General features: G+C 31.7%; 1 protein-coding gene across 2 annotated transcripts in view; it reads left to right on the top strand.

The window, feature by feature from the left end:
- The first annotated feature begins 6,787 nt into the window (after positions 1-6,787).
- LOC141449432 (ABC transporter G family member 23-like) overlaps positions 6,788-12,342 on the top strand; it is a 37,057-nt gene continuing 31,502 nt past the window's right edge. The window contains exon 1 of one of the 2 annotated variants that reach the window (XM_074118866.1): positions 6,788-6,957. The gene's annotated coding sequence lies outside the window, so the exon portion shown is untranslated. Of the gene's footprint in view, positions 6,958-7,219; positions 7,529-12,342 lie in introns of those variants that run through there. The other variant, XM_074118868.1, reaches the window with a different exon arrangement.

Genomic DNA, 12,342 nt, shown 5'->3' with positions numbered 1-12,342 from the left:
CACTAAACCTGTCGATGAAGACTTGTCACAGCATATCTATCCTGAACTTGGAAATTTCGTTTAATTAACCAGTTCTTTTTGTTTTCAAAAAAGTATTTTAAACGAATTTTTGATAGGGTTCATTTAATGAATAATTTTCTAGTTCTAATGGAAATATATAACATCTCTTTCTAATGCATCTAATTTTAAAGTAAAGAACATTTATAACCATCTTGAATTTTATAGTTATAATAGTCTAGGAAACTCATTTCATTTATACCAGAGTAAATAATTTCGTTATTCAAACTGAAATTACTTTTAAACATTTTCTGGTTTAGAATTCTAAATCTCAAAGATTAATCCACTGTCGGCTCTTTGGTTTAGAAATATGGATTCATAAGTGCATGGAAGCAAAATACGTCCCTTAAGATTTGAAAATGTAGAGATTTTTTTACAATGGAGTATCTTACAGATAAGCTAAATTTTGAAATTTTAGCTTTTTGCAACACCGCCAGGATACAGGGATAACGGATTGAGAAATCATTACAGATTGAAAATAATGAAGCTCACTCCAGCCCAATCTCATCAGTGGACTTTTCTCTAGAATCCCAGAGTGCCCAGGAGACTAGAAAACTGAAACAGTAATCATCGCCCAAGGAATTAAGAGTAGTATAGCAAATTAACTGTACTCTCTATGTTAGATGACCTAAGAGCCTTATTGGTGGTCTGGCTTCCTTGAAGAACCGAATATAAGTTTCAGTGAACCTAGTCAGCAGAACTGTCATTTCAATGATAATTACTAATCAACAAATGTTAATGTTCTCGAAAGAAGTCCGCTTTTGTTTGCTACAATTAGTTTTTTTTCTTTCACTTTATTTGCCATATTTACAACTACAACAAATGTTGCATCAAGTAAATTTGATGGTACTGGTTAAATTCACATGAAAGTCATGATAAGAGTAATCACCCATTGGTGAAACTCTTTCTCGGTGGATATTACACTCACATCAATAGATCCCTAGATCACTTCCGCTTCAAGCGACGAGGAGGATTGTCTGGAAGGTGTGGAGAGGAGAGTTGTTGCACAAGAGGATTAGGATGGAGAGCTAGGAGGCTGTGAAATTTGCGGTAGTGAGACTTTATTAGATCAGAGACAATAGAGATGTGAAGGTCATTGTGAATTGTAAGGTTAGAAATGTAGTGTGGAGCATTCAGGATTTTCTGTAGAATTTTAGACTGTAGTGTCTGCAGGCGTTTGGAGTTTGGAGGGTTTGGTTGAGCCCCACACTTCTGCTCCGTATGTCCATATTGTTCTTAACAGTGTCTTGTAAATAGTTAAGTTTGTGATTCAAGTCGAGTTTGGATCTGCGGTCAAGTCTAGTAAGTAGCTTGTAGCGTCTGTTCACGTCTTGTCGTTCAGTCGAGTATGTGGGTTCCACGTGAGTCTCTTATCAATGTACAGTCCTAGGTATCGTACTACGTTAGCTGGAGGAATCGTTACACCGTTCAGTCGAACTGGTGGACTCGCAGATTTTCGTAAAGTAAACGTATTACAGTCTTTAAATCTAGTTTTTATTTCTATCTACCCATCTGTGCATTTACTACCTTATTTACCTACTAACTAATGTATACGTAGGAAATATAGGAAAAATACGTAGGAATACTAATGTATTCGTAGGAAAATAAAAATAATGCTGCTTAAGTGTCAAACCATTACCTAAGCAAATATTTAAATTGACAAAATTCACCAGGAAATACGTATAAGGTAAATAATAGTTATTAAATTGATAAAACAAAGCAATACGAAAAAATAAAATTTAAAAAAAAACTTGTATTAGAACTAATAAAGTTTGTAGACAAATAACTCAGGAGAATCGGCTTTGCTCTACAGTCACAGAAGAGCGAAGATGCTAGCTTTCGCGGGCACGCGTACGCGTATGTAATATTTCAGAGTGTTACTTATACGATGTACGCTTCAATGACATGGAGAGATCTATGCCAGCAGTAGAGATGTGACTGCGTGTTCAGAAACACATATACCTCTAGTTCTAACAAAAATAGAACAGACGAAGCGAAGATAAGGGAAACACAGGCGGCCAGCTCTCTACGGCTCAAATAATTTTACTAACATAATTTGTTATCCAAAATTGGTGGCCTCCATATAATCTAACAAACCCTCTATTGAAACTGCAATTTGAAATTAATTAAAACTTTTTTTTTTTCTTTTTTAATATAAATCATTATTTAACTACTTCTTTCATTAATAAAGAGGCATACAAAAATATAGATAGTTTTTGTATTAATAGAAATTCTAAAAATATTTCTTTATACGTACCGTAGGATGATTTTTTACTTCTTTTATACATGAAAGGAACAAAGGGATATTGTAGGGAAATGAGAGTAACATAAGGGATGCTAGGGAGTATTTTTGTCTTCTTCCAGAAACTAATATTTTACTTGGCAATTTGTGCTGAGTAGGATGAAATCAGCTGAAACAAACATGTCATTGTTTTATTTCAGAAATATCAATAAATTCTATTAAGTCGTCCACAGTCTTTTTGATTGATACCGATGTAACTGAGAGGACTAAGTATTTGTAAGTAACAGTTACGTTATACTGGACTACTTTATAAACGTAGAAAGAAGTATGCATCTGACTACATTACACAAATTATGCAATCCTTATTACAATTTTCAGGTCCGAAGACTAATTGTTGCAGAACTACGTCAGAGGACATTAATGGGTACTAAACTTTTCAACCTCTCAAATGTACCTGAAATTACTATTTCAACATAAGCATAAGTTTAAGATATAATTTTAGCCATGGATATTAATAAAAGTATCACTAACTTACAAACATCTATAGTCATTAAATCAAAGTGATGTCAAAAATAGAAACTTAAGTTAGAGCCATCTAAGGCAGAAGCAAAAAACTTCTCAGTAGGTTTAGGAATAAAGATTTACCTTTAATTTCTAATAGCAACAACAAGGAATTGCTTGGTTTTACCAAACCTAGAAATGCGCTATATCTTCCTAATTCTAAAAATAAAATTCACCTGGAAACTTCTTGAAACTAAACTAAAAGTTTACACCCCTCTTTAAGTTAAATACTCCAATCAGGCATTCTTACATCTTACTGCTCTACAAGACACTCCTCAGGCCTCTTCTAACTTTCGCCAGATAGTTTCGATTGACATTCATACAGATGAAAGCATTAAAGACATTTAAAAATAAATTCTTCGTACTGTACTAAATATTACTTGGCTCATCAAAATCACAAACATTCACAGGGAACTCGACATCCAGATATACGTCTACAAATGACTAAAGTAAACTAACAGACTCCTCGTCACTCTACACTCTATCATCGGCTGCACAACATAGGTTAGCCCACCCACTTTTTTAAAGAAGACTGAAACATGGTAGAGTCTAGACTAGTTCAAAATTGTTTTGAAAGAATAATTTCACCAGTATTTGCGTAAAGCTCTAAGTGAGTTGGCCCATATTATAGTATGTAAATAAATAAATACGGGTGGACACCAAATACTGAATGGAGGAAACAGCCAACATTGTTTGAAAAGGTGTAATTGCTAAACTGTTCTGGTGCCATCCATGGAAAACAAAATGTAATAAGCCTCCAACAGCCAGTGGCAGTACATTTCTTAGCTATAAGAAATCGATACCATCAGCTTAATTTTGCGCATTACTTGAGTTTTCAAAACTAATTTTTGTTTTGTTGATAAAAGTGCATTTGTCTTAGATTATGAAACTTTTTAGTATTAAAAACTTAAATCACAAGTAAATGGCATTCAATTACCAATTATCAAAAGGTAGAAGGGTTTGAGAGAATATTTTTTGCATCCTGAATGAAGGTGGAGGATACTGTGTAAACTAATTTGTTTAAACACATCAAAGAACACATGAAGGACAGCTGAAATGCTTCATAATTGCATTATGAAAAAAACTTATTTAAGGAGAATATTGAGAACAAAAAAAATTATCGGTTTCTCTTATTCAAGAAAGTCATTATGAATATTTTGATTTTTCACTTACTGGTAAAGAAATATCTTTAAATTTTTAGAGGAAGCTCAAAAGAATAAACAAAAAAGTTATAGTTATATTAAAAATTGTAAACTTTTCAGAAACATAGTCTGTAACACCCTGAGGTTTGAAACGTCTTTTAAAAGAAGATAACTATAAATTCTGTTTCGTAAAATAAATATTTCAAAGATTACCTAAGGCTTTTACTACTTTTTAAAGAAATTAAATAATGGAAAGCATTAAATATATATTGGTTTAGTGACTGTAAAATATTAAATTAAGGATTCAAAATTGGCGAAGAATCAGCCAAATAAAAACAATTCGTCTTTTTACCAACGTTTCAAAAAATATGTTGCCTTCTTCAGGGTGTGGCTATGCGGGTTGGTTGAATAACAGAAAATCATTAAAGAGAAAAACTATTAAACGTAATTGAGGCCTAACAGAAAAAAAAAAAAAAATTAAATGAAATTTATCAATTGGATATTTTACAGACTTGAGGGCAAGAATATGACCAAAATCATTTTCTAACTCTGGTTATTTCATTGGATTAGTTAATTATTTAAGAAATCCTTAATTTCATTTATTAGTTTCCATTGTTTGTGTTTTTTTTTTCAGCTGGTTGGAGCAAAAATTGATGTTAGCTCTGAAAGGACTGAGGCTTTAGTAGATCAATAATCAGCCCTAGCACTCTGTAAGCCAAAAGTGTTTTCTAACACTCTCTAGTTCTTGAATATTAAGTTTTTAATGCTGAAAATCTTCTTAGTGTGAACTTTGTAAGGAAAACACTCAATCACCGACAAAATAAAAGTTACCCATATCTGAACTATCGCGCAAATATCCAGCCAAAGTATACTAGATGCTGTTGATAACTTGCAAATTTCTTTCAAAAAAATTAGCTTCTGATAACTATTCCATCTGCTAAATACTTCAGCAACAATGCCTAATATAGAGAATCAGTAATTGGGGACATAAACACCTAAAATAATCCAGCTAAACTTTTTATATATTTATATACTCCCAATTTATTACTGAAAGAAATAACTAATAATGGCCGGTTTTAAGCTGTCGGCTCACGATAAGTGTTCTTTTTCAACACTTCTTCAGCAGACAGTGACCAGTGGAGCTATTTGAAATTTTTATAAATTAATTGCTCTCAGGCTTAATTATATTGTATTTCTAAATTAAAATAAAAACTGCTGTAGTACAGAAATAATTAGTTAGTTAGTTAGTGCGCTAATATTTTTGCTAGAGTGCAGCAATGATAGTAAGTTAGTCCGCTAAAACTTCTGCTAGAGTGCAGCATATTACGGTGCGTTCCAGAATAATAGAATGCAGATAAAAAAAAACAAATTATATTTCAGTAAGCATATGCATCCATTGCCCGCAGAGGCGTTGATAAAAAAGTACCATTAGGAAGAAAACTCATTTTGGTGCTCCATTTGTTGTTTTGAGTTTTAAAAAATCCTACAAGGGCAGTGACTAAACTCACTCGTCATAACTAAATTGAGTTAGTGCCCCAGTATGGGTTATTTAATTTTCGAAACTAGTGCATCGTGCGCAATGAAAGAATTAATTATTATAAACTTCAAATAATTTCTTAAAAAATCATTAAGGTTCAATAAATTTATAATTTTCCTCTATATCTCACTCCCCTTGATAGATTTTTTTTTTTAACAACGTCAGAAGGAGTTTGGAATTTTCGCCAAATAATATTTGGTATAATTATTTACAATTTTCTTTCTTCGATACATCGAAAAAATCTTAACATCAGTTTGATACCCTTGTCACGTTGGTGCCAAGAACAGGTAGAAATTTTGCCTTAGACAGCTCGTTCTCACGATTAAAACCTGTAGTACATCGTTATAGGTCGGTGCTTAAGGTGTCCCTCAGGAGGAAAATAAAACTTGGATGTGCTGCGTCGTCGTCACCTTCAGCAAGCACAGCATTAGAAACCACAAAAGGAAACATTCTGGTAATCCCCATCTTATAAATAATATATTATCGTTAACCACGGTGACGTTTATTAAACTCTTTCTTTGAGTCCACTTTTTTAAAAACCATCTACTACATAAATTGTGAGGTTTCAAGGCTTTAACTTTACTTCTTTTGGAAGGTGCTAATTTTTTTAGTCACAATTATCTCTGCAATCTTATCAAAGTTACAATATTAATTTCAACAGAAATAAACGTTTTTTAGGTCCCGTAAGTTCAAAAATTCCTTTTTAGAATGCCTTTTCTCACTCTCACCTTTTTGAGTGAGTGAGTGAGTATGTCAAGAAACAAAATCTCAGATATTGTCCAGAGAGCCATTAAGCTGGTATTAACATGTTTGGATACTTTAAAGAACCCGTTAGAAGGTTATCATCTGACAACTTAAGTAAATTTCAAGCAAGAAAGATACTATGATCGTCTACACTCAATTCGTCGTAGAGAGGAGTTCAGTATCAACTTCTGAAGTAATAATAATTTGCAACATTTAATAATTTTTCTTATTTGTGTTAAATGTTAATGTACTAATTGGTGGATGCCAGAGATATAGGTAGATATATTTTTTCTTAACTTTCACTATTGCTATAGACATGAAAAGGAAACATGGGTGAATAAGAACAAATACAAACATAGATGAACAAGGGATAAAGTTGTAGATGTTGAGGTAAGAAGTGAAAGACAGCCGCAGTAGGCGAAAAAGATTGTTTTTGTACGGTGAGCCCCCTTCTCTTCAGGTGAAAGTGGAGGATGCTTGTGTGTGTATAGTGAAGTTTAGTGTAGAGCCGTTAGTCTTTGGTTTACCTGTTGTAGTGGCGCACTCTTCAATATATTATATAGTGTTTGCTGAAAACAAAAAATCTTAACTAAGCGATTGAATATCTGTAATAGTTTGAAATCATCAAATTAGCTGAAGAAGGCTGGTTCTCTTCGCCACCTAGCAAACCTGTTGTAAATATCATTTTAACATATTTATTAGTTTGTACTGATTAAATTCACCACGTTCAATATGTCATACATCCTGTGTACGTATTTTGCATGCCTGATTATGAATTCCTTATAATAACTCAACTCAGTTTCTGTGCAGCTCAAATGTACGTAACATTCGCACACATTTTTATTTTCTATATAATGATAATTTCATCAACATTCTAAGACTTTTTTACTCGCGTCTTAAAGTTGTTTGGAATTATAAAATACGCACTCATATACAAAAACATATGTGGCGATCCTCTTACACAAGTAGAAAGTTGACCATAGAGTTGCCGTCCGCGTTGATGAAGGCGAAAGTAGCCTCTCCTCTGGATGAAAGTTCCAACAGTGTTATGTCACGGACCGGTTCTTAAAGACTTCCCTAAAACGATACGCAAGTATCTTCTTCTTCCTTCTTCTTACAATCCTTATTGAGTACACATAGCCTGCCAGTGTTTGTGTAATTGTGTTATTTAGAGGTGTTTTTAACTTCATTTTAAAGCGATGATAATGACTAATTCTGATTAGCCTTAATTTTACTGTGAAAAAAGTAAGTTTAATATTTTAAACATTTCATGATTTTTGTTTAAATATTAATTTGTTGCTTCTGTAAATGTTTCGTAAATTTGCAAGGAGCAGCTATTAAATAGTAAGGTCAAGTTATTTCGAATATTCTGAGAATAATATTTATTCTACCATCGAGGATTAAAGAGACCAAAACATTAAAAGTAAAAATTGCTCATTTAAATCAAAATTCTCTTGTAAGAGTTTTTAACCCAAAATACAATACATTTTCTCTAAATTCACGTAAGAAACATCTGACAATATTATCTATATTTTGATGTATTTTAAAATTACACGCTTAGTATTATTAGCTGAAATAATACTAATGAAATGGGAGATTAGGGCTGCAAAAAGAAATTACCCATGAGTGCTGAGCCTTCAGAGACTCTAAACCCAACCCTTAAAAGTTTCATTTTACCATTCTAATTATAATATTTAAGCAAATCATTGACCTAGATATTTCAGTGTATAAATATCTAGCAAGTACCAGTTATTACTGGCATTCCGGAAACGTGGACACTGCCAAATATGATAGGTGGGCTGGCACACCCTATTCTTACGTTGATCTCCCTTCGGGTGGTATAAAGGTGACCATTGACAGTAGCTTATCCAGTCCTTCACCGCCATCAGAATCCTTAAATGCTTCTTTTCCAGTTCCGACAATGACCTTACAAGGTCTGAATTGATTCCCTTTATAAACTCTTTTAGGCTGACGACAGCCTCTCTCCTCTCCATCCAGAGTTTCTTCAATTCCTTCAGAGCTTTGTCTGTATCTCCATTGGAAGAGGAAGCTTTTTAACTTGAAAGGAAATGCATATTTTGATGTAAACATTTTTTATTTAAAATATATGGAAACATGTAAAAGTAATTCTCGATAAATTTATAATTTCAAATTTTCTAAAAATGCAGAATTATTTAAGTACAGTTTGAAGATACACAAATGGAGGAGGTTCAGAAAGTTTAGTACCACATATTATACTTACATAGAATACGTATTTTTAGTGAGATTTTTCTCAATTCAGAACTCAATAAAACAATTTATTAATAAAAGCCCTAAAGTTTGTATATTTAAATAAAAAGAAAGTGGTAATTGTTCTCAGAAACTTGCCCTTCCTCGTAAAAGATTTTGTCCGAAAGCTTCTTGCAGGTTATCCTGATAATTCCCGAGTCATTTACATTTTTTTTTTTTAAACCAAAAAACACTACCGGTTTTTTGGTTTTAAGAAATTTCAAACGGCAAATTGTACGTTGCGACACAAACTAATATCTAAGCATGCCTTTTTTTGGTACTACGAGTAGGTAGTCGTCAAACATATATGGCGAAAACTTGATATTCAACTCAAGCTAAAAATTGTTGCACTCTTCATTAATTTGTAAAATATTTATAGTAAATATACAACTAATGCGGGGAGAATAATACGAGTGTTGCTCAACTGTCAGGATCTGTTGAGGTTGATTCTAGAAGATCATTAATTAAATAAAATTATTTGAATAATTTTGAGGGTTTTTTGTCATTATCTATCAGAGTTTCTTTAATAATATTAAATTAAAAGTTATGCAGTGATTCTAATTTTAAAATGTTGACTTCGCTTACTTTTAGGTGAATTCTTTCCCAAGTTTAGTGTTAATATCGATTAATATTTGATATTGCTGCTATTGATTGCTTTCAATTGCGGTAACACTCACCTTTTTTGATTATTGCATAATCTTTCTTGTCTTTTAGTTAATGGAAATAAATTTAAAGTATTACGGATTTAAAATTAAAACCAATAAAATGATTGAAAAATAATAATTGAACTAATCTCTGCTAAAAATGAAAGTGACATTTAAACGTAATGACTCAAAAAAAAAAAAAAAAGCTGGGAAAAAAATAAGAAAAAGAAGGAAATATACGCTTAAATGAACAGGACTTGTATTCATATGTTCTGGCAGAAAGCATTCTAGCATAATGTTAAGAAAACTTCCGCGGCTCTATTAAGTACGTATGTTGTAATCTAGAAAGTTTGAAAAAAAAACAATGCACTTTGAATAATTTATTATAAACACAACATTGTTGAAACGTGAAATAATATTTACTTCTTTTCTATAAACTTTTATTGTACGTAAAAAAAATAAGTTAACTAGTTAAAAATGTCTACGATTTTCCTTTTTGAAACATTTAACTGTAATATCCCTGTGAAAATGAACGTAATTACTATTATTCAAGCAAATACTCAAATCCAGAACAGTCATGTGACAGGAAGTTACTATTTTATAGAATTAATGGCATAATTCATCAAATTTGTATGTTCATTTTATCCACGCAAATAAATGGCAAATATGAGATAGTATCAAGAATTCTTTGGTTTTCATTTTGTAACAAAAAAAACTGCCCAAAATTAGATTTCTATTTTATTAGAATGAATTGGCTAAAAATAAAAGTACAATCCATATATTGTACAATTTATTTACTTTTTTGAAAATCGTCATAATTAATAAATACTTAATTCCCAAGAAGCTTGTTCTTTATTATTAATTTTGTTTGTTCTTAAGATTTCTTAATTGTAAAATATTTAAAATTACATTTATTGCAATTCTCAACTCGGTGTTTGGTGAGAAACATTCGCATGACTTCCCGTAATCAACGTAATAAAATTTTCTTCCAACTATAATTGAAAAATTCGCTAAAAATCACAAATTTTATTCAGTTATGCATACGTAGCACTCTTACGAATTTTATTTAAATTTGAAATTTAACGTAGATCTTAAATCCTAGTGACATTACGCAGGTAATGAGGCCAATAATTAAATTACTTTTTAAATGCATTAACCCAAACTAAAATGAGCTTATGTAATTTATGAAAAATCGTTGGAGCAGTTTTGAGAAAATTCTAAAGAAAAAAAAACTGGGAAATTTATTCACTAAAGTTCTACTTTGTCATTGGAATGGTGGCACTCATTCCAAATATCGAATTTAAATTTTACTACAATTTGCCATTGTTTTGTTTTGCTGACCACTTACACTTATGCAGATCAATCAAAAACCACCTTTTCGATATAAGTGCCCAACACCAGATTCTCTAATTACTTATGTTCATTGTAGTTACTGAATTTCATGGTAAAAGTATCGAGATTATTACAAAATTATGATTAATTTGTTCAGTTGAAAATGAATATGAAAAAAATCTAGTGAAACAATCAAAAGGAAAACTAGATTGCATTACTTCATTGATACACATTTCTCACATTGAAACAGATTTCTTAATCACTTCCTCCGTCGACAAATACATCAGCCTTGGCTTTCTTACAGCGCAATCCTGGTTCTTACTGATGATATCTATTCACGAAATTTGCCTATTTTGTAAGTACTTCTTCTTTTTTTTTTATAACAAATTTCCATGGATTATTCCCTGAATAGAACGGTTAATCCATTACAAAACTTTCACTTTCTTTAATTAACAAACGCTTGGCCCATTTTCTTCAGACATAGAATGTTAACTGAATATTTAGTTGCTCATTACTAGGGAACGGATTCGTATGTATTTACATATTTTTTCTAGGCAATTTACAGACGTTTTTCAACTAGAAGTATTCATACTGACACTTTTTAAGCCGTTTGAGTCTACTTTTATTTCACATATTTCCACATATTTGGATGTTATCGCATATTTATACATATTTGATTAAAATAAATAAATATTTCTACATATTTAATCAAAATATGTACATATTTTTTCATATTTTTCATTTTGGGCATATTTTCATAATTGGGAGGTGGTTGACAGGAACTGTGAACCACAGACTGTAGGGCTGTGAATCACAGTGGGTACAATGCTTATTGTAATTTATACAGAATGCTGCTAAACAGTGACGGGCACTTGTTAGTTCTTTGAAGTTGTCTGTTCTTTCAGCTCGTTCGTTGAAGTGTCCAATTCATTTCGTTCGGTCACTTAGTGTATTCTTTTCTGACAATTGCGTATTTCTTGCACAAGCCATTACCCAACTTGAGTCCCAAAATGTTCGACTGACAGAAAACGTGTCCAACGTTAAAAAAGACATCGAAAAGGTGGAAGGAATACCTGGGAATAAGGGAGATCTGATCAGATCAAAACTGTTAGAAGTACTGAGCAAGAACAAAGGGTGGGAGACCATCTGCCAGATTTCTGATATTATCAGTGGAACAGAAGTCACCTCAGAACATCGTGTACCCTTTACAACCAACGAGATAACTTCTTTCAGCAAGGCACCTATAACATCTGTAGATGTTGAACCATCTTTTAGTCGTTAGAAGTCCATCTTACGCTCAGATCGTCGTCACTTTACGTTCCAACATTTGAAATTTCATGTGGTTGCAAACAATTTCGAAGAGTGAAGTTTTCAAAATTGAAAATTTAACACATCTTTTTATAAATAGTAAAAATGTTCTTTGTTGTATAAATCATTATAACTTGTAAAAACAAATTATTTTGTTCCTAATAAATTATTATAAATTGTAAAAATGTTCTTTTCTTGTATAAATAATTATAACTTGCCCCCCCCCCAAAAAAAAAATCCATTTTCATAAAAAAAAATGTCCATTTTACTTAAATATTTCAGAAAATATTTTAAGAAAATCACATATTTTCCACATAATTGACGAAAATAAATGCATATTTTTAATTAAATATTTGGTATTTTTAAATACATAAAAATCCGTTCCTTACTCATTACACTACTATTCTGACAGTTAGCATTGTGACCAACTACCTAACCAGAACTCCGATCTACCTTTCCATTGGGAGAAAAATGCAAACTCTCGATGCCATATAAATTGATTGTAAT

Source organism: Rhodnius prolixus, unplaced genomic scaffold, assembly GCF_049639745.1.
Source record: "Rhodnius prolixus isolate KJV_2025 unplaced genomic scaffold, Rpr scaffold_2, whole genome shotgun sequence".
Classification (NCBI taxonomy): domain Eukaryota; kingdom Metazoa; phylum Arthropoda; class Insecta; order Hemiptera; family Reduviidae; genus Rhodnius; species Rhodnius prolixus.
Note: the sequence above shows the minus strand (reverse complement) of the source record. Positions and strands in the feature narration are given on the sequence as shown.